At 38.3% G+C, this 25,183-nt stretch overlaps 1 long non-coding RNA gene across 2 annotated transcripts in view; it reads left to right on the forward strand.

Annotated features, from left to right (window-relative positions):
• LOC111091601 overlaps positions 1-25,183 on the forward strand; it is a 51,948-nt gene that overhangs the window by 1,690 nt on the left and 25,075 nt on the right. Inside the window, exons 2-4 of one of the 2 annotated variants that reach the window (XR_005375776.1) lie at positions 1,488-1,534; positions 4,959-5,025; positions 11,797-11,881. This is a non-coding gene — a long non-coding RNA (uncharacterized LOC111091601). The remainder of the gene's footprint in view (positions 1-1,487; positions 1,535-4,958; positions 5,026-11,796; positions 11,882-25,183) is intronic. The other variant, XR_005375775.1, reaches the window with a different exon arrangement.

Raw genomic sequence — 25,183 nt, forward strand, 5'->3', positions numbered from 1 at the left:
ATACTCTCCACAATAGTATATGAGCATAATATACTTAAACTCACCAATATTAGTGGTCATTTTTCAAAATCACTGTTAATTTATTTTTTTTTAAATTTTTTTTTTTTTAATGATAGTCACAGAGAGAGAGAGAGGCAGAGACACAGGCAGAGGAAGAAGCAGGCTCCATGCACCGGAAGCCCGATGTGGGATTCGATCCCGGGTCTCTAGGATCGCGCCCTGGGCCAAAGGCAGGCGCCAAACCGCTGCGCCACCCAGGGATCCCAATCACTGTTAATTTAGTAGATTAAATTATCAAATTTAAATTAACTGTTCCTTTTTTCTAACACTCAGCATAATGCCTAGTACATACTAAATGCTTAATAAATATTGTTTAATAAGTGTTGAATGATTAACTACTCATTTAAAAAATTTTAGATAGTACAGGGGATGCCTGGGCGGCTCAGTGGTTGAGCGCCCAACTTCCGGCCCAGGGCATGATCCTGGGGACCCGGGATCGAGTCTCACATCGGGCTCCTTGCATGGAGCCTGCTTCTCCCTCTGCCTGTGTCTCTGCCTCTCTCTCTCTCTCTCTCTCTCTGTGTGTGTGTCTCTCATGAATAAATAAATAAAATCTTTAAAAAAATAAAAAATAAAAATGTTTATATAGTACATAACATTTTGACTATTCTACATATGTATATAGTCACTTGCTCCAAAAATATGTATAATGGGGGCACCTGGGTTGCTCAGTCCGTTAAGTATCCAACTCTTGATCTCAGCTCAAGTTTTGATCTCAGGAATTGTGAGTTCAAGCCCCATGCTGGGCATGGAGCCTACTTAAATATGTGTGTGTGTGTGTGTGTGTGTGTGTGTATATATATATATATATATAGTTGTTTTTATAAATAAAATCATACTGAACTGTTTTATACTACACTTAAGGTCATGCAGGGGCACCTGGGTGGCTCAGTTGGTTAAGTATACGACTCTTGGTGTTGGCTTAGGTCATGATCTCAGGGTCATGAAATGGAGCCCCATATTGGCTACACGCTCAGTGGGAAGTATACTTGAGATTCTCTCCCTCTCTCTCTCTTCTCCTCTGCTTCTTCCCATGCTTGTGCACATGTGAGCATACTCTCTCTTAAATAAATCTTTAAAAAAGGTTATGGCCATGTTTTTGTGTTCTTAAGTAATGTTATATATTATTATTTTTTTTAAATGATATATATTATTTTGAATAGTTGCATATTATTCCATTGTGTAGAAATACAGTAATTAACTTAGCTATGGGTGAGCCATTAGATTAATTCCAAGCCTTTGCTATCATAAAAATACTATAGTGAATATTCTTATACATACACATATTTTATGTACTTTCCTGATTGCCTTCTTATGATGAATTCATGGTAATAGAATTGCCCAGTCAAAGGGAACCTGCATTTATAATTATGATTGTAAATATGGATAAATTTAAAAAATTAAGTTATATCAATTTTTTTCTACAGTGCCTGTGAGTTCCACTTTCGTTATGCCTTCCCAAGCACTGAATAGGGTAAGTACTTTTTACTTTTATCAAGCTGATAGAAAAAAGAAAAAAAACTCTTTAGTTTTATTTGTATTTTTTGAGTACTAGCAAAAAAAATCTTTTCATGTACTTCTTGACTATTTATGTTGCTTTAGTGAATTGTCACTTAGCATGTAGCTATATGGGGGGGAGGGGGGAGGGCTGCCTGAAAAACATCGTCTATGGGAATGACAGTGGGGATGGTTTTCATGTGCCTTTTTGTTTTTGTAAAAAGAAAAACTTGGAAAGACTGAGCGAATACATTTTATATCTGGATTTTTACAAATAAAGATGGCTATTATAATGGAAAAAATAATTTTTTTCTCTATTTTTATTAGTCATTTTCTCATTGATTTTAGGAGTTCCCTTCCATTAGGAAGTTAACCCCTTGTTACCATGTTACTTTTCTGGAAGGAATCTGTTGAATACAAAGAAAAGAAACCCAATGAGGCTAAGTCAAGTAAAAGTTGGGGGGAGGGGCAACATGGGAATACTGTAAATATGTAACAGGGAATCACATAAACACTCAAGGATAGGAATTTTTTATTTGCTGAGGTATTTCTAGTGCTTAGAACAAAGCCTGAGCCTGAATGGCTTAGCAGTTTAGGGCTGCCTTGAGCCCGGGGGTGGGCGGGTGGGGGTGAGTCTGGAGGGGTGATCCTGGGGGCCTGGGATGGAGTCCCATGTCAGACTCCTTGTGGGGAGCCTGCGTCTCCCTCTGCCTGTATTTCTGCCTCTCTCTCTCTCTGTGTCTTTCATGAATAAATAAATAAAATCTTAAAAAAAAAAAAAGAACAAAGCCTGGTATAATAATAGACACTCACTAAACATATGTTTAATGAAAGAATGATGAATCTCTTACTCTCAAACTTGCCCTTTTGATTATTATCTCCTAAGCAAATGTATGAGGCTTTGTGATACATTATTCATTAACAGTGATTGTCTAGACTCTGCAGAGTGGCTCTTGTCAAAGCTCCACTTATGAGCCATCAGAAGGGCCATTGATTGTCCTTTTTGTTGAAACTGAAGTTCCTAAGCACTTACTGAAGTTTTTATATGACTTTGAGCTCCTCTCTGCTTGTTTTGTGGATTTGGCTTAGGATATACATCTTGGTCCTTACCCAAGAGCTGAAAAATTGATCAGTAAAGATATTTTGTAAGAAGACTACATCAGGAAATGTAGCACTACTTCTTCAATTTAAAGGCCATTGGTTAGTTTATATCAGGCTTTTTAAGAATGAGATAAAAAGTAAATACTAAATAAAAGCCAAGTTGAAATTTTTTCCCTATGGGCATATAAATCTCAGTATGTTACTCTGTTTAGCAACTGTAATTGGTTCTCTGTACAAGTGAGATGTGTATGGTGCAATCTGCAAATAACTGATTATTTTCCCCCATATATTAAAACACACCGAGTGGATGGGGCACCTGAGTAGCTCAGTTGGTTGAGCATCCAACTCTTGATTTTGGCTTGGGTCATGGTTTTAGGGTTCTGAGATCAAGCCCACAGTAGAGCTCTGTGCTGAGTGTGGAGCCTATTGAAGATTCTTTCTCCCTTTCTCCCTCTCCCTTGACCCCTCTCTCACTCCCCCCAGGGCATGTGCCCTGGCACTCTCTCTCTTAAAAAACAAAAACCATGCCAGTGAGTTAATGACTCCCTGCTCCTTGAATGAAACATGGCACAAATATAACAAGTACTAACTAGTCAATTCAACAGCCTCATACTAGTAATTGATACATTCAGTATAATAATAAAATCTTTAGGAGTTTATTTACCTCTTCCCTCCAGCTTGAACCTGCCATGATAAAAGGGGAATGGGTGACTTCCTTTCTGTGTCCCTACCTAAAATTTCTTTTTTAATACCCCTTCCCATTACCGACAACAAGTAGGTTGCCTTATTTCTCCCAAGTTGGAACAGAGGGAAGGGCAAGAGAGTTCTTTTTTTTTTTTTTAATTTTTATTTATTTATGATAGTTACAGAGAGAGAGAGAGAGAGGGAGGCAAGACACAGGCAGAGGGAGAAGCAGGCTCCATGCACCGGGAGCCCGACGTGGGATTCGATCCCGGGTCTCCGGGATCACGCCCTGGGCCAAAGGCAGGCGCCAAACCGCTGCGCCACCCAGGGATCCCTTAACATGGCTAATATAGTTCTGTAATTAAAGGTGGATGCTCTCTGAGCTTAACAGGTGTTTACAATTGACACTTGTTACTTTATGCATTCTTTGAAAACACCTCTAGCCTCACCTTACACTGATGAGCAAGTCCTGGCCATCTCTTGCTTGCCCTTGGGTAAATGTTCGCAATCTGGCAATAAGCTCAATGTCAGTAGCTAGCATCTGTGCTATATGCCTCAAGCTTCTTTCTATGGAAGTCTCTACTCTTCCACTTGACTCTTTCTTCAGTAGCCCATATCTGATCCAAATATCCACAGAGTGGCTTTGCCTTACATCTCTGGGAGTATGGATTTTAACCGAACTCAAAATTCATCTCTGCAGTTAGCTAGTCATCTTTACTTGTCCAGATTCCCCTAAAATGTTGGCTCCATAAAAGCAGGGGATTTTCATGTGTTTCATTCACTGCTGTAGTCACCTGTGCCTAGAATAGGACCTGTGTACTATAGCAACTGTAACTGGTTCACTGTACAAGTGAGATGTGCTCTGTAAGTATTGAATGAATGATTTCCTCAGATATGATCCTGACACTAATCCACTGTGGATCTCAGAATCTCCAGCTCGAAGGGCCATATATCAAAGTTCCATTAAAGCCTCTCTGCCTGAGCATGAAGATGAGGCAAAGCAATGTCAACTGTTGCACACTAAAAACCCTCTCAAAATCTAAACTTCAACCTTTTTTGACTTAGAAGTCAATAGACAAGTAAGAGTTGCAAAAGCAGTCCCCTCCCCCCCCAATTTTTTCAATTTCCTCTTCTGGTGGTCTTCCACTTTACCATGGAATGTGGGAATAATTTATTTTCTTAGAGTCATAGACAAAAGTGAGATAAAGTCTCATTTTAACACTCTGCTACACACATATAACAATTGCACCTATTTGTTTATATATTGTCTCCATCTATTAAATCATAATAGATGGATGACAGGGCCTATATTTTATATATATATATATATATATATATATATACACACACATATATACACACACACATATATATATGTATATATATAATGTGTTTTACAAACTATGCTCAATATAGTTTAAAAAGTTAAGAATGAATAAAAGTACACTAGCACTAGTAGTAATAATTCCAAACATATTGCGTACTACCAAAGGTTAATGTATAAAACTGTCTTTCCAATACTCTTCTAATAAAAATCTTTAAATTTGGGAGTATTTTTTTCTATTTAAAAAAATTAATTGAAGTATAATTGACATATAATATTATATTAATTCCAGGTACAACATAGCTATTGGACAATTATATATGTCGGACAATTATGTACGTTACAAAATGCTTACCACAGTAAGTATAGTCACCACCTATCCACCATACAAAGTTATTACAGTATTATTGACTGTATACCCTATGCTGTACTTTTTATCCCTGTGACTTATTTTGTAGCTAGAAGTTTGTATCTCTTTATTCCTAAATTTGGAAATATTTATAGCAAATTTGTATATGTTACTTTATGTTACTGTGCTAGATAGTTTCCATTGCCCCTCTATCTTCAGCTTTTATGGATTATATTAGCAATGTCACTTTCCCCTCTGGCTTCTGGTTGAGCTTAGCTGATAGAGGGCACTAGCAGGAGATCTGAAAGCAGTGGGAGAGGGATGCCTAGGTGGCTCAGTGCTTAAGCATTTGCCTTCGACTCAGGGCGTGATCCTGGAGTTCTGAGATCGGGTCTCGCATCAGGCTTCCTGCATGGAGCCTGCTTCTCCCTCTCCCTGTGTCTCTACCTCTCTCTGTGTCTCTCATAAATAAATTAAATCTTTTTTTTTTTTTTTAAAGCAGTGGGAGAAAGAGATCTGGGGGTATTTATTACCCTCCCTCTCTCCACCTTGGCCACAACTACTTGGCAGTGATACTATATCATCTCTTGCTATTTCCTTGCCTACATTCTGAGTTTACTCTCTTCAGTTGTGCGTTTTGAGTGTGCCATCTGTTTCCTGCTGGGACTCTGACTGATTCAATAATATTTAAAATTTTTACAGGGTACAGGAGGTATACAATACTTTTTTTTTTTTAATGTGAGAAAAACTTTTTTTCTTTTCCTGAAGTTGAGTTTATATTATACTTCTAAGAATGTTAGTATTGGTAGGTCTGAAACAGCTGGAAAATAGAAACTAAGGTTATGATGTATACCCTTCCCTGTTTTTTTACCTGCTCAAATATACAAGGGAAAAAAGTCAGCTTACCATTGGTTGTAAAATTATAAAGATTTTATAATTTTTTCCAATAATAAAAGGAATATGCATTTAATTAAACTTTTTCAAATGCAAACGGTATGAAACAAAATCCCTTATAATCCACTAGGTAGAGAAAAATCACTGTTAAAATTTTAGTGATTTTTTTTCCCCTACAATATGTATCTAAAGAAAGGAGGACAATTACCCTGAGAATATATTTTCTAATATTTATAATATGCATATGTGTATTGTAGGTGTGGCTCTCATTCCATAGAAATAAATACTGCATTTCTTTAGATCAACCTGAATCTAACCCTGAACTCCCACCCTGCCATGCTGGTGGAAAAGTCAGTCTCAGTTACTGAGCATTTCCTCTCCACCTATGATTTTATGAAGTTTCTAGGGCCTTAGCTATTGTGGAAGTACCTGGCAATTATTGTTATTATTATTTAATGGTTTTATTTTTCATTTATTTGAGAGAGCGAAAGAGAGTACACGAATTGGGGAGAGGGGCAGAGCGAGAGGGAGAAGCAGACTCCCCACCAAGCAGGGAGCCATGATTCTGAGATCATGACCTGAGCCACCCAGGCTCCCTGTACCTGGAAATTATTTAGTTGTCTGTCCACATTGATTTACTGTTGAGATTCCTGTTTATGCCATCTTCCCTCTGGCCTGATGACTCCAGTATTCCTTTACTGCCCTTGGAACTCAAGAATCTGGAATCAAATGAGTGAATCTGGCAGCCCCAGCACCCAGGTGCAGCCTTCTCCTTTGAGGTTTTGCCACCATCCTGGGCTCTGTCACAGAGCAAGACAGAAGACTTAGCTGCTCACTCAACCTTTGGGCTTCAGACTTCTAAGTCTTGAGGAATCTCTCTTTCACCTCACTTTCAAAGGCATTCCTGTCTTTTTCCCCCCCTTCTCATTTCAAAAGACAGTAAGAGCCCATGTTGTCTCTAAGCAGCTCTTACTTTTTGCCTCACAAAAATATGGGGGTCTGGATACCTGCTTGAACAGAGGCAAGGGGCAAGGGAATAGGAGAACGTGTAGAATTAAAATCTTAACAAAATAACCTGCCACAAAAATTTATATCAAATTATAAATGCTTATTTTTCCCCTGATTTTTTTATTTAAACATTATACCATAAACATTTCATGTCACATTTCATGCTTTTAAATGTCTATGTAACTGTAGGATCCTCCATCATACAAACATATCATAATTTATTTAACTGACATTTAACTGATAGCTCATTCTAAAGGCAACCTTATCTGTTCTACTACTACCTTTTTTATTTTTTCTATTTATTCAGAAGCTAATATTCTCTTCTGGCAATAATTAAAGATTGGAATAGAACAATTGGAACTAGGGATCCCTGGGTGGCGCAGTGGTTTAGCGCCTGCCTTTGGCCCAGGGCGCGATCCTGGAGACCCAGGATCGAATCCCACGTCGGGCTTCCGGTGCATGGGGCCTGCTTCTCCCTCTGCCTGTGTCTCTGCCTCTCTCTCTCTCTCTCTGTGACTATCATAAATAAATTAAAAAAAAAAAATTGGAACTAATAGACATAATTTAGAAGGGTAACAATTTAGAATCTTATCTAAACTCTATAATTTCCCTCCCTCAGTATTACCAAAAGTGAGGCCTGTACAAAAGCCATTGGCATACTTGAGTTGTTTAGAAATATTTTTTTTCAAGAAATGAAGCAATTATTACAGAAAGTCATCTAGATAGTTGGGTAACAATGAATGTTACATGTCCATGGGAAAATTTCAACTTGGCTCTTATTAGAATTTATTTTCATTTAGTTCTAAAAAATCTTAAACTAACAAACAATGGCCTTTAAATTAGAGAAATAGGCTACTTTTCTGGTCTGTGCTTTTTACTAAATTACCCTTATTGATCAATTTTGCAACTATTGGTTAAAAATTAGGGTGCACCCTGAGCAAAGTCCTTACATCATATACTTAGAGGAACTGAAAACCATTAACACCCCAAGAGACCAAATGTCTCTTCTGTTGGTCTACCAGTGAAGCTTTGATAGAAGAGCCTCTCCAAGTCTAGCCAATCACCTTCAACTCACAGAGTCACCAATATACACATAGAAGAGAATGATGAAACTGGAAATTTCTGGAGTCAGATATTTTTCATTCATTCAATAAATATGTGTTGATCTTACTAAATGCTAAGCATTTTCACTAAGATACTAAAAATGCCTCAGTAAACAGACAAAAATTCCAAAGGAAGAATAGGAGATGAAATCAGAGAGAAAATGGGATGGAGATTACAGACAGTATAGGGCTTTCAGATTACAGTAAAGACTTTGAGAGACATAAAAGGCTACTAGAGGGTTTTGAATACAGAAATATCATGACTAACATTTTATTTTTTTAAGTTTATTTCTAAGTAATCTCTACACCTACTGTGGGGCTCAAATTCATGACCAAGGGTCAAAGCTCTTCCAACTGAGCCAGACAGATGCCCCATGACTGACATTTAAAAGATATTATCCTGACCCTTGTATTGAGAACAGATTATAGGGGGCCAAGCAGGCTAACAAGATCAAGGCTCTTACAGTAATCCAAATGAGAGACAATAATGGCTTAGACCAGAGTTGTAATGCTGACATGGTAGGAAGTAATTAGATTCTGCATATATGTTGAAGACAGAGCCAACAGTACTTTGCTAGTGGATTGGATGTGGCTTGTAAAAGAAGAGGTTTAGAAATGGCTGACGTTACTGACCTGAGCAAATGGAAGAATGGAGTTGCGATGAAGTGCAAGGAAGAAGAGATAGGAGGAGCAGGTTTTGGGGAAAGATGATGATGCAGTATGGTATATTTCAACTTTGGGATGTCTGTTACACATCTGAGTGGAGTTAAGGCATAATTTGTTGGCATATGAGTTGGAGTTCACTGGAGAGATGGAGGCTGCAGATTTAAAACTGGGAGTCACTAGGGCGCCTAGCTGGCTCACTTGATAGAGCATGTGACTCTTGATCTTGAGGTTGTGAGTTGGAGCCCTACATTGGGTGTAGAGATTACTTAAAAATAAAATCTAAAATAAAATAAAATTGGGAGTCATCCTAGGGAAGGTATTTAGAGCCATAGCCTGAAAAGCAGATACAAGAGTTCCAAGAATTGAACTGGGCACTCCAATATGAAGACAGAACTGGCTTTGTATTTGAGCTTAGCTACTTATAAATTGTGAGACCTTCAATGCTTTATTTCACCTCTCTGAACATTTGTTTTGTTGTTGTTACTTAAACCTATAAAATAGCAATAATATGGGGCAGCCCAGGTGGCTCAGCGGTTTAGCACTACCTTCAGCCCAGGGCATGATCCTGGAGATGCAGGATCGAGTCCCATGTCAGGCACCCTGCATGGAGCCTCCTCCCTCTGCCAGTGTCTCTGCCTCTCTCTCTCTCTGTATGTCTCTATGAATAAATGAATAAAATCTTAAAAAATAAATAAATAAAATAAACATTTTCAAAAGAGATTCAAGCAAAATTAAAAATTTAGGAGGACTTCAAAAGGTAACAAGCTGAAATAAAGTTCCTGGCTAAAAGTGTAACTTATTTTTCACCACAAGAGATCTACTCTTTAATCCCTATCACCTAATTTACCCAGCTCCCCTACTCCCCTGCCCTTTGGTAACCATCAGTTTGTTCTCTATAGTTAAGAGTCTATTTCTTGGTTGGCTGGCTCAGTTGGTAGAACATGCAACTCTTGATCTTGGGGTTGTGAGTTCAAGTACAATGTTGGGTATAAGGCTTAGTTATTTAAAAAAAAAAAGAGTCTAGGGGTACCTGGGTGGCTCAGTCAGTTAAGTGTCTGCCTTTGGCTCAGGTCATGATCCTGGGGTCCTCAGATTGAGCCTCTAGTTGGGCTCCCTGCTCAATGAGGAGTCTGCTTCTCCCTCTCCCTCTGCCCCTCTCTCACTCATTCTCTCTCTCTCGCTTGCTCACTCTCTCAAATAAATAAAATCTTTTTAAAAGTCTAAGTTTGTCTCTTTGCTCATTTGTTTTTTAAATTCTACTTATGAGTGAAATTATATATATTTATCTTTTACTGACTGACTTATTTTGCTTAGTATTATACTCTTTAGCTCCATTCACATTGTTGCAAATGGTAATATCTCATTCTTTTTGATGGTTGAGTAATATTCCACTGTATATCTATACCACATCTTCATTCATTCATCAGTCAATGGACACTTGGGTCCAATGGAACTGGGTTTCCATGGTTTGGCTATTGTAAATAATACAGCAATAAACATAGGAGTGAATGTATCCCTTTGAATTCATGTTTTTGTATTTTTTGGATAAATACCCAGTACTGCAATTTTTTGCTGTATTATAGGGTAGTTCTGTATTTAATGTTTTGAGGAACTTCCAAACTGTCTTCTACAGTGGCTGCACCAGTTTGCATTCCCACCAGCAGTGTACAAGTTTCCTTTTTTTTCCACATCCTCACCAACAGTTGTTATTTCTTGTGTTTTTGATTTTAGCCTTTCTGACAAGTGTGAGGTGATAATCTCTTTGTGGTTTTGATTTGCATTTCCCTGATGATGAGTGATATTGAGCATCTTTTCATATGTCTGTTGGCCATCTGTAGGTCTTCTTTGGAGAAATAAGTTATTTTTATTTAGCTGCCAAGATCTATGAAACACAATAAGAGACTCCTTTAAAACTTTGGCATTCAGTATGGCTGACTTTTATAAAAGTAAACACGTGGTTTGTAAAGTTTGAAATAAGGATGTCCTTCTTAAACAGTTTTGAATAATCATTTGGTCTGGAAATTATTTCATCCTTTATAGGACGATATCTTATGATTTTCAAAATAAATGACCCCTTATTGTCCTAGCAAAATAAAATCCATTTTGATCTTGTTTTTATAGAAATCCACCCCGAGATTATTTGGGAAACCACTTTCTGTATTAAAAACAGACATTTCTTCCTTTAATAAGCCAAAGCCAGCATTTTTTAGTGTCAGGGTGACTTCAGCATTTCTTTTCCTTTGGCCTATTGCTGAGGTGGCAAGGGTAACCATTGAGAAACAAAAAAGCAAGACATTTTATTTGTTTTTTTTTTAAAGATTATTTATTTATTTATTCACGAGAGACACACAGAGAGAGAGGCAGAGACACAGGCAGAGGGAGAAGCAGGCTCCATGCAGGGAGCCCGACGTGGGACTCTATCCTGGGACTCTAGGATCACCCCCTGGGCTGGAAGGCAGACGCTTAACCACTGAATCACCTAAGCATCCCAGCAAGACATTTTATGATGGAAAGAGCATTCTTATAAATAAGCCAAAGTTTTTCATTTGTTATATTTATTTTTCTTCCTTCATGACAAGAGACAAAAAAATTCAATCCCTAATCTACCAGTAGGCAAATAATTCTTTAAATATTGGTCATGAAAAAAAAAATATATTGGTCATAAAAGTAACATGGCCTTCACCTGGGTGGCTCCATTGGTTAAGCACCTGCCTTCAACTCAGGTTGTGATCCCAGGGCCCTGGGATCGAGCCCTGTATCGGGCTCCCTGCTCAGTGGGAAGTCTGCTTCTCCCTCTGCCTCTTCCTCTGCTCATGTTCTCTCTCTTTCTTTCATTCATGCTTTCTCTCTCTCTCGCAAATAAATAAAATCTTTAAAAAAAAAAAAAAAAGTAACTTGCCCTTTAAAACCAATGTTTTTTAGGGGTCCCTGGGTGGCTCAGATCATGATCTCAAGGTCCTGGGATTAAGCCAGGGAGTCTGCTTGTTCCTCTGCCCTCCCCCCCCCTTCTCTCTCTTTCTAATCAATAAAGTCTTAAAACAAAAACAAAAACCCATGTTTTCTAGAATTGAAGTCCAAAGTTAGTGTGCAATTCCCTTCTCCACTGCTAGGTGGCAATTAATGCCTTGGAGAGAAAAAAAGTGCACCCACCCCCCTTCCGGCCCAGAAAGATACGTGCATTTTCTCTTCCTTAAGGTAAGAATTCTCTTAAGGATAATATTCTCTTTCCTGTTTTGTTTTGTCCAAGTGAATTTACATTCACCTTTTCCTTTAATTGTTAAGAATAACACATACAAATCTAAAGCTGACTACTATAGCTAGGGAAAAATAGATCATATCTTTTAAATTAAAGAGGGTGGTTTCCAAAAAGAGTGTATGTTCATGAGTGATATAGAGTAGGAAGTTGCTATAATTTCCCTGCAGCATTTTTTTTCTGTTTTCAATTTTACTAAAGAAAATTTCCTGTGAAAGGAATTATAACTGGCCCATGCCAGCTTTATGCCAAACGTAATATAATTAAATACAAAACAAAAATGAAGAAAGGAAGTAATTTTAAAGACCTAAAAGCAATTCCAGTGGGGTAAAGCTGCTTTTTCAGGTGAACTATAGGAAAAACAATAAAATAAGTCTTTATGGGAGTCACAGACTGGGAGACTATAAAAAAACAATTTTTCTTCAGACAACCTATTCAGATTTATCTATTCCTAGCAAAATTGTTTAAAGACTACACATCGTTTCTGTGTATTTATAAATCTAGGAGTCTGGTCTACATTCTTTAAAAATATGCTTACTCATGTACAATGTTTTTGTGACTTTCGTTACCAAAGACTATATGTAATGGGTGTTTGCTACATAAAATTCAAAATATCAAATCCCTACTCAAAGAAGACTCTCAGTTTGGGTCTTAAACCAAAAAGACTCTCCCCAGGCTGAACTTAATGAAGCCTAACACCAAAAAGAAAAGCTGCTTCTGGCATTCTAGGCCTTCCCTGCATCCAGATGGCCTGTCTGTAGCCTAGCCAGAACCAAACCCTTCCTGCTGCCTTTTCTGCTGGCCTTGGATGACAGCCCCAGGCTACACCAGCTTCCATACCCTTTTAACTCTTCAGTGTCCAAGGTTTTTAAGGGATGGGACTTACGGTGTGAATTGTTTGAAAGAATATATCAAATTTTAAGCTTAAAGTTTAGTTTATAAAATATTTATCCACATCACCTTCTCCCCCTTCCCCTCCCATAGGCCTTCCTCCCAGAGTAGCTCAGTCAGCCAATTGGCATCAGAAGGGCACCGTTTGGAAGGGAGTGTGTGTGGGCAGCTTGCAGGTGAGGACACGGCTGCCAAGGCAGACCATGCGGTTTGTCCTGTGCCTACACCCAATACCTGACTTGTGCCTTTCCAGAGCATTTGTATACACACAGCAGTTCTGCTGTTCAGGGTGTGGGTAACTTTAAAAAGTACTTTTAAAATAACCCGTTGACAAGACTTACGTTTAGCAAACAAGAATGCAAATATGGGAGATATAAAATGACCATGCGTGAACTTCTCTGAAGTAGTTGTGCCAGAAAAACAAATCTACTCTATGTTTTCAAAGGACCCTTGGAAATCTTACTAGTGGCAGCCATTGTTTTCATCATGGGTTTTCAAAGGTTTGTTTATATATGGGAATTTAACCAGAAGGTAATACACAAAGCAAACTTTACACTTGAAGGCAGTATTTCCCAATGGTTTTGCTTTTCTCCACATGGAGAGATGGTATTAACTGATTGGTAAGGGTGCTTCTAAGTTGGCCAGAGTGGGTATTTTTGCAAGAAAGCCTATGACTCTATCACTTTCCTTCTTATTTTTGAATCTCATTTCTTAGTTCTGTACTCACTATTATTTTATTATTATTATTATTATTATTATGCCCATTGGCAAGCTATTTCACTTTATGCAGAGTTGATTAGAGACCTGGGAAATCTAGGCCAACATAAAGTCCTGGTTTCCAGGCTAGACTACATGAACAAAGGGGGAAAAAAGGCAAAATTGCTCGCCTTCACAAAGCTCTTAAAACAAAACCAAAAAGGTTTTATTCAAAGGAACCTAGAACCGTAGAGAATGGAGTTTAAAAACAGGAACCCATGGAAGGAAGAATGAAAGGATAAAAAACTATGACAGCCCTGAGATGAAACGGAAGGATTTAAAAGAGTGAATACAAATATGTCTTGTGTACCTATTGATTTTCAGTGGTTAGCCTGGAGTGGTGGGTGTCTACTCCAAGCAATAGAACCTCTCTCAACAGCTGACGTAAAAGAGGTGCTCTGGCACCACTTCCCATTCGTGGCTTCAGAACTGAAACACTACCCTTGACCTTCTCCACCCACCTCACTGTGTTCAGGTCTTCACTCACCTGATCTCAGCTTCACCACTTACTTCTCTGCATTTGCCTGGCCCACAAATACACAAGGTTGTCTTCAGTGCCATGACCTGGTCTCCTTGCAAACAGGATGAGGAAAATTGGGACTCTCCATCCAGCCCTGTTGTCTCAGGCCACATTTGGTAACATTCTTCCCTGTTGGACCCAGGCCTCAGGATTATTCCTTCCATGAAAAAGTAAACCAGGCAGGCATTTAGAAAACATCATGTCCTCAGGAGAGCTCGGTTATCACTTACAGTTCAAAACACATTTCCAGAATATAGGCTGAGATCACCTACACGCATAAAGAGCAAAAGGCCCATTATTTCGGACATAAATGTCTTTTTCAGTTTTACACGTGTTACCTTACTAACAACTGATACCTGATGCATTATAATCGGATTTTCACAGAATGATAAAATAGTACTCCCCCTCTCCCCCCGGAAGTAAATGTTTGAAAAAAAAAATTTGTGAAAGCAAAAAAGGGAACTAACAAATCTAGGTAGACATCAATTTTCCTTCTTAGAAAACCTGAAGAAAAAAACAAATTAAAGTGGAAGATGGTTTTATAATAAGTCATCTAATATTGGTTTCATGCTCTTTTTCTTTGAAGTGCTTTTTACTTCTGTGAAAAGAATTTGACTTCCCTTTCATTTTGAGGAGAGGGGCAAAAACTTGGGAGTATAATGCCCGTGTTCCAGTATACAAAGAAAATAGCTGGCCTAGAAATGTTATGAATTTATGAAAAACAATAGCTTTCTTTCCTAACTAAATGATTGCATTTTTCTTTACTTTTCCCTATCACCATGAGAGTATCTATGTATATATGTATGTATGTATGTATGTATGTATGTAGGCGTCCTTGCATAAAACCCTTTGACCAAATTTCACAACTCTAGTCCTATACTCATAAGAAGTCTTTATTTAGTTTCAGTCTTTCCAAATAAGCCTGCAAGTTCCTGACAGAGCAAATAGCAGTTTGGTCCTTTCTGTCCTCTGTCCCTTGAACCCCTGCTGCAACCTGGCTCAGTCTGCTCACCTTAAAAAGGTGAAAGTAGACCCTATTTCTACAGAGTATTTTTGTTTTGATGCAGGGCGGCAGGGAGCCTTGGAGAGCTCCAGGCAGGCCCAGGAAGGAGATAGATTGGCCCCCGTCCAGTTCAGCTGGCTCACAAGAAGTTCAGCTTCCTTGTCCTCTCACAGACAGTCCCTTCCGCGCTGACCTTTGACTAGCTGGCGGGGCTTCAGGCCCTGACCCTGCTGCCTCTCTGCCTGCACTCTTCCTCTTCCCCACACTGTTGGTACTTCTTGGAAAAGGGGAAAAGTCCAAGGAAAAAGGGCTGGGGAGAGGAGGAAAAGTGCAAGTCCTGCCTTTGGAGGCTCTAAGGATTTTCTCCCCGTCCTTGATACAGGATATTGTCAATTTAAAAGGATGTCAACGGATGACATGCAGAATTTGCAAAAATATGAGACAAGTTAGCATTGCCTATGCATCAGCGTCATTTACAAGCCTCAGAAGAATATGCTAGCCCTTCTGCAAATATCCCCATTGTCTTTTTTTTTTTTTTAAGATTTTATTTATTGGGATCCCTGGATGGCTCAGTGGTTTTGGCGCCTGCCTTTGGCCCAGGGCATGATCCTGGAGTCCCAGGATCGAGTCCCGCATCAGGTTTCCTGCATGGAGCCTACTTCTCCCTCTGCCTATGTCTTTCTCTGTGTCTCTCATGAATAAATAAATAAAATTTAAAAAATGAAGATTTTATTTATTTATTTGACAGAGGAAACACAAGCCGAAGGAGTGGCAGGCAGAGGGAGAGGTTAAAGCAGGCTCCTTGCAAAGCAGGAGCCCGACGCGGGGCTTGATCCCAGGACCCTGGGATCATGACCTGAGCTGTAGGCAGAAGTTTAAACAGCTGAGCCACCCAGGACCCCTCCCCCCATAGTCTTTTTTAAACTCCATATGTAATGGAACTTTTTTTAAATGGGTTGCCTCTTTTTTGTAATTATTATTATCAGTAGTTCCATTGTATAGAAATAGATTCCAGGGAAAATTATTGGTCATATAGACAATGATCCAATAGCTTATAGAATTCAATGTGAAAGCCTTTGAAAATGCAAATGATTTTTTTCGCATTCATTTGATTAATTTTGAAAGAGACCCAAGTAATATGTAACACCTTCTATACCATGTTTAAAATTTAAGAAAAAGTAAATAATATGGAGCAACAATTATAAAATTACCTTCATCATTATAAAAGTAAAGATTGGATGTATTTTCCTGATTTTTCTTCCTCTTTGATGACTTTAGTGCCAGTGGCTCAGTTGCATGCTTGGCATCTCTCCTCCTGCTAACTTTGTGCAAACAATGCCCTCCCTCATTTGGGGGTGTCTATTACCCTTTCATCTAGCCTGTTCTATTTACCTTCCAAAAGCTGGCATTCAGCTGAAACCAGAGGGAAAAAAATCTTTTCCCAGTTTGTTGGCGACTTGTTGAAGGCAATTGACTGCTTTTCAATAGAAAACATTTCCTTCCCCTATTGTGTCACCTCTACCCCTTAAAACACTTCATAAAGCTCTGGCTGAGCCCTCTCATGATTGCCAAAGCATGGCTTCCTTTACAAAAAAATACTTGGAAGCAACTGGTATTTTTTTTTTCTTAAAAATTTTATTTGAGAGAGAGAGCACATGCGCGTGTAGGAGGGAAGGGCAGAGGAGAGGGAGAAGCAGGCTTCCCACAGAGCAGGGAGCCAGATGGACACAGGGCTCAATACCAGGACCCAGAGATCACACAACCAGAGCTGAAGGCAGATGCTTAACTGACTGAGCCACACAGGCACCCCAACAACTGGTACTTTCTTAAAAAAAGAATCATTGATCTTTACCCATAATGTATGCACAATAAAAGGCACAGAACTGGAAGGGGCTTCCCAATTTAATCCCAGCCATGAATTTTCCAAGAGAGGGAATTGAGGCCCAGAGAAGTAAGAATATTATTCAATTTCTAATAGGAAGATTCCTTATTTTTTCTGTACCATGAATCACTTTGTTAGTCTGGTGAAGCCTATGGACTCCCTCTCAAAATAATGTTCTTAAGAGCATAAAATGAAGGGCACCTGGGAGGCTCAGTTGGTTGAATACCCAACTCTTGATTTCGTTCTGGTAGTGACCTCAGGTCATGAGATAGAGCCCTGGGTCAGGCTCCATGCTCAGTGGGGAGTCTGCTTGTAATTCTCCCTCTCACTCCTTCCCTTCTCTCTGCTCATGCTCTCGTTCTCTCCCTCTAAAATAAATAAATAAATAAATAAATAAATAAAGTCTGTGTGTTTTTTTTTTTTTTAAGAACATAAAATGAAGTATGTGGAGTCAGACTCCTTCCTTACACCATAAACAAAAATTAACTCAAAATGGATCAAAAACCTAAATGTAGTACTAAAACAATACAATTCTTAGAAGAAAACATGAATAAACATGAGTATGACTGTAGACTAGGGAATGATTTCTTCTTTTTTAAAACAGCTATATAATCTATATAATATGGTATATAATCTATATACCATAAAATTCATCCATTTTTAAAGTATATACAGTTTTAGTATATTTACAGAGTTGTGCAACCATTATCATGGTCTAACTTTAGGATCTGATTTATTGATTTAAAAAAAATTTTTTTAAGAGTTTTTATTTATTTATTAGAGACACACAGAGAGGGAGAGAGAAGAGAGAGAGAAAGAGAGAGAGAGAGAGAGAAACAGAGGGAGAAGAGCAGGCTCCATGCAGGGAGCCTGACGTGAGACTCGATCCCAGGGCTCCAGGATCACGCCCTGGGCGGAAGGCGGCGCTAAACCGCTAAGCCACCGGGGCTGCCCCCACCCAAAAAAGTTTTTTTTAAATAATCTCTACATCCTCCATGGAGCTTAAACTCACAACCTTAGAGATCAAGAAGAGTCAAATGCTCTCCCAACCAAGCCAGCCAGGTGCCCCACTTATTTATTTTTAAACAATAAAGAAGATTTATTGGGTTATGTACAGAGATGACCAGTGACATGAAGGTCTAGATTTTTCTCAGTCTATGTCTTCTTTTCTTTTGCTATTTTTTAAAGGTATCTCACTTAGATTAAGTCACATATTCTATAATTCACTCATTTGAAATGTATAATTCAATAGTTATTGCCATATTCATGGAGTTGTACAATCGTTACCTAGGCAGTGGTTTCTTAGATATGACATCAAAAGCACAAGGAACAAAGAGAAAAGGTAAATGGTACTACTTCAAAATTTAAAAATTCTGTGCTGCAAATAATACCATCAAGTCAGTGAAAAGGCAACCCACAGAATGAGAGAAAATATTTCCAAATTATACATATGATAGGGGACTTGTATCCAGAATATATAAAGAACTCTTATAGCTCAATAATGAAAGGCAAATGATCCAATTCAAGAATGGACAAGGGATTTGAATAGATATTTCTTCAAAGAAGAAATACAAATGGCCCATAAGTGTGGAGCCTGCTTTCAGGTAAACAGGCTTGAACCATGGAATGTAGTAAAGGGCCATTAGGCAACCCACGTCGGGATATCCATAGGCCTTAACTAACCAGTGGGTTACTTATGACCAGGCACAGTTAACCAAAAAAGAGAGAATTCTGGGTGTCCCCATACCTCCTCACTTCCCTCCTTTAAAAACAGCCCCCACCTACTGCTTCATTGCAGACAGCTTCTCCTCTCCTCTCCTGTCCTGCCTACCACTTCTCTGTGGTATGTTCAATAAACTTCTGTCTCCTTTGTTCTGCCTCAGGGTAATCCTTTCACTGTTCTATTGTTTTCCCACATTTGGGGGGGGCCCATTTGATCGAGAAACACCCCATTAGACACCACGATAGCCACATGAAAAAATGCTAAGCATTATTAGTCATTAGGAAATGCAAATCAAAACCGCAATGAGATACCACTTTATATGAAGCTACACAACAACAAGAGATAGGAAAGATATTGAGAAATTAGAACTCACAAACACTGCTGGTATAAAATAGTACAACCACTTTGGAAAACAGTCTGGTAATTCTTCAAAAGGTTAAACATGAAATTACCATATGACCCAACAATTCTAGGTATAAACCAATTATAAATTAAAACATCCATCTACACAAACATTTGTACATAAATGCTTAGAGCAGCATTATTCAGAATAGCTAAAAAGTTGGAACAACCTAAATCTCCATCAGTACAAATAAACAAGACATGGTCCATCCATTGCAAGGGAATATTTTTTGACAGTAGAAAGAAATGAAGTCCTGATATGTGATACAACTCAGATGAACCTTAAAAACATGACATTAAGTGAAAGAAGCCAGTCTCAAAAGACCACATATTGTATGATTCCATTTATATGAAAGGTCTGGAATAGGCAAATTTATAAAGCCAGAAAATAGATTAGTGGTTGTTTGGGGCTGGGGGCTACGGGGTAGGAGAATGGAGAATGATTGCTAATGAGTATGGGTTTTGTCTTGTGGTGATAAAAAGTTCTAAACTTAGATTATAATAATGGTTGCACAGTTGTATGACTACAGTAAAGCTATTGAATTGTACATTTTAAATGGGTAAATTTTATGTTATATGCATTATATCTCAATGAAGATGTTTTTTAAAAATAGAATACATGAAAATCCAAAGGAAACCAATTCTATTGAAATATAGTTATCAGAATACTAAAAAACAAATATGTGATCTGTAATATATGTGCTTCTTTATTAACACATTATAAGATATAGCAGCAAATCTGTAAACTACCATAATTTTGAAGTAGTGATGAATGGTTGTGATATTTTGAGATATCAGCAACAAACATAAAAGCAATAAGAAAATGTCTGGTTCTATTAGTGAAAAGGCATAAGTACTACTAACGCTCTGGTTTCTTATCTATAGTAATAATTGAAGGACTACATAGCACATTCAGGCTTACAAATGGGAAGAAGTAACAGACAGGGCTGAGGTTGGGGAGGTACTGAATGAAATACTAACTTTCAATTAGCAATGATATAATTTGTTTCCCTTCCAAATTCACTGATACCCTCAAGTCCATCTATAGACCCCTGAGGGATTCATCAAGAAAATAGGTAAGAAAGCTGTTTTAAAATCTGTGCTTCCTGACAACTCAGTACCCCATCTAACCCTACTCTTTTTTCTCTTTTAATATAGGGCAATAAGTAGAAAAGAAGGAGTTCTATTTAAACTGCTAGAGTGAGTCATTTCTAAAAAGAGAGGGACCCAAGATTTGCTGGCATGGGAGTTTCTAAAGAAAAAAGGACTTTTGGCTATGACCTTCCCCTATGACCTACACATCCCAGCCCCACTACCATACCACCATCACCAAATGATGTTACAATGCTTCTTCTCCCTTTCAGTAGAAGACATAGATTTTGAGAAATAATTGTTATTTACAGCTTCAGTGGAAGTGTGAATTTTGCAGTTTTCTTAGAGGGAATATTTTCAAGAATTTGCCTTTGAATGCCTGGCAAGGCAGGAAAGCTGTCGTCAAGAGTTTGAATCAGTGGGAAATGGTGGGGTAACCAAGCTCCAACCACTGATTTTAGATTTCACAGAAATTTAGCCACTTTTTGATTTATAGAGGAGTTTACCAAGGCATGCCAGCATTAGAGACAGCTGCTAATACACATGTGGTCACTAAGAGGTGGAATGGAGGAAAACAGTCAAGTTGTTTGCCTCCATTACATTCAGGCAACAAATATCAGATGATTGCAATATGTACACACAAACAGAGTAAATAATTTTTAAAATGAGAACAGAGGGATGCCTGGGTGGCTCAGCGGTTGAGCATCTGCCTTTGGCTCAGGGCTTGATCCCAGAGTTCCAGGATCGAGTCCCACATTGAGCTCCCTGCAGGGAGTCTGCTTCTCCTTCTGCCTGTGTCTCTGCCTCTGTCTCTGTCTCTCATGAATAAATAAATAAAATCTTAAAAAAAAAAAAACTGAGAACAGAATATGTGACATTTCTGCCATTATTTGAAATCTGGGGCAAGAAAGATTTTGGGTCCTCCTGTGAACTAACTGTGCCTTCTTTCCAAATCATTTACATCATGCAAAATGTTACTGTCCGATAGAGTAGTAGGACCTGGACCATGGTTTGTGATTGGCCATTAAGACTAGTGGTCACTTCTTAGGGTCCCTAGGTGGCCCAGTTGATTAAATGTCTGCCTTCGGCTCAAGTCATGATCCCAGGGTCCTGGGATCAAGCCCTATCTTGGGCTCTCTGCTCAGTGGGAAGCCTGCTTCTTCCTCTGCTTTGCCCCTCCTTCACACTCATGCATGCTCGCTCTCTTTCTCTCTCTCTCTCTTTCTCAAATAAATAAAATCTTAAAAAAAAAAAAAAGACTAGGGACGCCTAGGTGGCTCAGCAGTTAGGTAAGCGTCTGTCTTCGGCTCAGGGTGTGATTCCGGAGTCCGGGATCAAATCCCACACTGGGCTCCCTGCAAAGAGCCTACTTCTCCCTCTGCCTATGTCTCTGCCTCTCTCTCTCTTTTTCTCTCTGTGTGTCTCTCATGAATAAACAAATAAATAATTTAAAAAATAGTGGTCACTTCAGTATTGGAAATTAAAAGGTTAGACAAACCACGATTTTTCTTAATTAAAAAAAAAAGACATTTTGAGTATGGGGTTTTGTAGTTCTTTCTGTCATCAAAAATTCTCTAGGCAATGTACTTGGTAATAACAAAGCACTAGAGTCAACAGGACAGAATATTTAAAATTGACACTATCTGGAAAACCCAGGCTGAGTGACCATTATAGTTATAGAAATCCCAGATCAAGAGAATTGGAATTGCAGTAAAAACAGATAAGAAATAGGGAAGGTTGAAAACAAGATCATCAGTTGGGGTTTCATTCCAAAGTAAGGTCATGAGGTCAAAACCCAGGAGTTGAGGTCCAGAGATCCAGGTACACACTTAAAGCAAGGATTAGGAAAAGATACCAGTCAGAAAGCAATAGAAAGAGAAGCAGTCAGATGAGCTCAAAGGCTCTGGGGGATGAAGGAAGGTAGCTAAACACCGAGGGCAATGCTCCACTTACTGGACCTCTCCAGGACTGATGGAGAGGACACAAAGACATGACAACATACTTAATGCCCCGTAACGGAACAGCCCCTTCCTCAAGTCTAAAGATTTGCTGATTCCAGTTGGGACAGAGTTTAATCCCTATAAGGCTAACCTAAACCTGCAAATTAGAGGAGGGGAGAGATGGCACAGAGGCTGGGAAGTGGAGAAGGAGATGCAGGATGGTGGCAGCTACTTCAGGTGGGCAAGATCCTGACAAATTACACGTGTGTACACACATATATGCACACACAGAGTTAAATAGAGGTAATATTAATAGCAACAGCAATAGTAATAGCTGATACTTATATAGCACTTACGTTTTACTGTTGTTAATAGTTTACATATGTTAATTTATTTAATCTTCATAGCATACCTTTTAAGTGGTACAATTACTATTAGGTTCATAATGCAAAAGAGGAAACAGAGGAACAGAAAAGTTAAGTGATTTGCCCAAAGTCACATAACTAGAGATGTGTGAGGGTGGGATTTCCAAGTAACACTGGCTTCGGTCTTGCTCTCTATTCCATAGCTTTCTTGTGTGTGTGTGTTGTATACATACCCATGTGTGCACCCATATCTTTATATATGTCTGTATATTTACATGTACACTCACTCCTATGTGTAGATACAGCAGGGAGTTAGAGCTTGTTTGTACTGACTCACTAGAGCCACATATGCACATCTCTTCCCAGCTTCACATTCAGTGGCATCATGTCGGTAGCTTGAAACTGACCACAGTGGGAGTATTTAGAGCGTAGAAATTGTCAAAGGCTGTAAATCAAGACTTTACCTATTTGAAGGGTTGACTTACCAGTATGCCACTGGGTATACATATCACATAGATCTATTATAAACCACACATAAATTAAAAATTCCCAAATATAAAACAAAGTTTAAAAATATTAAGACAAAAAATAAATAAATAAAATAAAAATATTAAGACTGCATAATAACTTTATTTTGACCTGCTTTCCCTCACACTCAGCCTAATTGATTAAAGATCAATTAAAAAGATTTCTTTAGAAGATACTTGCTATAAAATGATACATTTCTTTATAGGAAATAATGTTTTGATACTCTTCTGTGGACACTATCTGATAGGTCCCTAGATCTGCTATGCTGCTTAAAAGAAAAACACTGATTAAAATAAAGCAACCCTGATGTTCATGATTACTATTTGTTTTTCAGCTGGACTCATGATAGAGTCATTGATGAAAAAGATACATTACAACCTCTCTCTTAAGGCTTTTGATGAAATGTGCCTGTGGGTCGCTGTGAATTTTAATATGAACCTCATTGCCTGGGATCTGCATAACTTTTGTTGTTTGACTTAGTACAATCCTCCGGATGTGAATTAACTTCCTTTGCTCACTATTTATTATTGTTTCATCCGCGGTTAAATGGGAACCATAAGCATTTTGGTAAGTGGGCTAGAAGGCTTCTAAATCTAGCCTCTTAGAGTGAGCCCCATTATGTGCAGTAATCTGATCTTAAAATTTCCTGCAGTGAAAATTAAACCTGAAGAGATATTCTTGTCACCTCATACAACGTGGCAACAGTCGGCAGCTCTCCCTGTGCCCTTCGCCCCTCCTGGCCAAGTGAGTGTCACAGCGTGTGCTCAAGACTGGAGCTCTGGCCAGAGCCAGAGGACAAGAGGAGAGTCTCTGTTCTGATGCTCCAATTGCAATAGGATGGAGCCAGTAGACAAGAGTAATACATGGAACCGGATCTATTCTTGTCTTAGCAAAACAAAACATGTTAACTCTTCTAAGCCTCATCTTACCCTAATGCCTGGTGTTCTGTATTTGACAAAAGTGTATCTTAGGTGAAATGATCATCTGAACAAGATTCTGAGCACAGTCATTACTTGTAATCATGCCGAGGGCAATGGAGACCATATGACTTCCCTCTGCGGCTATGACTGCATCTCTTCATCTCAAAGGACAGAGCTGAACACAACTAGCTTATTATTATTATTTCAGGTTCACATAAATAAAAAAGGGTCATTATGCATGAGTTGGAGGAAAGCAAAGCTCAAAGTAAATATATTCATGTATTTCATAAACATTCATGTGTTTCATAAATAGTCAAGGAATCAAATCAAAATAAAACAGCACAACTTGATAGAAACATTATGCTATTTTACCCCCAAACCAGTTGAACTGAACTTTAAAAAAACTTCATTTTCTCATATACTGCCTTTGGAAGCCTAAAATTATACTGGAATTACTCAGAAACCCTAATATGTTAATGGCATATCTATCTATCTTGATAAAGTTATTACAAAATCATTCATGAGGTCGGTTGGCTGGTGTTTTTTTCTTGCTTTATTGGACATAATGAAATGATTAAAATTGGGAAGATCTCATTAGTAATGATGAGTACTCTGTGCCATTTTCAGAAAATTAGTGAAGAAAAATAAGATTGAAAAGAGAAATAAAAAGCAAGCAGAAGTTACTAGAGAACACAAGGTAACTAAACAGTTTGAGAGAGCAAGCTTAGTCTGAATTTTATTCTTGCTGCCATGGGTGATATAACTTAAACTTTTTATAGGAAAAATGACCTTGAACTCTATATTATTGTTGCTATTACTATTAATTATATTTTCTTATTCTTCTATAAAGTAGAAAATAGGGTAATAATTCTTAATATACACACAGAGAATATAGGTGAAGAATTACCACAAAGTTTGCTTTTAAGCACTTTCAAATTCAGACTACAATACTTTCATTAGAACATCCATTGTTTCTCTGCAAAGAGGGGGAGGAAATGTCATGGACTTGCTTGTCCCATACTAGATTATTGATATATCTGAGGTTTTAGATATCTCAACACAGCATACATACAATAATCCAAAAAGATATTGTTACCCACTAAAACATAAATACCTAGGAACATTAACAGTCAATACTTAACCGTATGCACTCAACACTTGAAAATCTGACTTCAGTGTCATTATTGTTTTATCATTTGTATCCAGCAGATTTCACCCATCA

The sequence above is a fragment of the Canis lupus genome, chromosome 21 (genome assembly GCF_011100685.1).
Source record: "Canis lupus familiaris isolate Mischka breed German Shepherd chromosome 21, alternate assembly UU_Cfam_GSD_1.0, whole genome shotgun sequence".
NCBI classification, from domain to species: domain Eukaryota; kingdom Metazoa; phylum Chordata; class Mammalia; order Carnivora; family Canidae; genus Canis; species Canis lupus.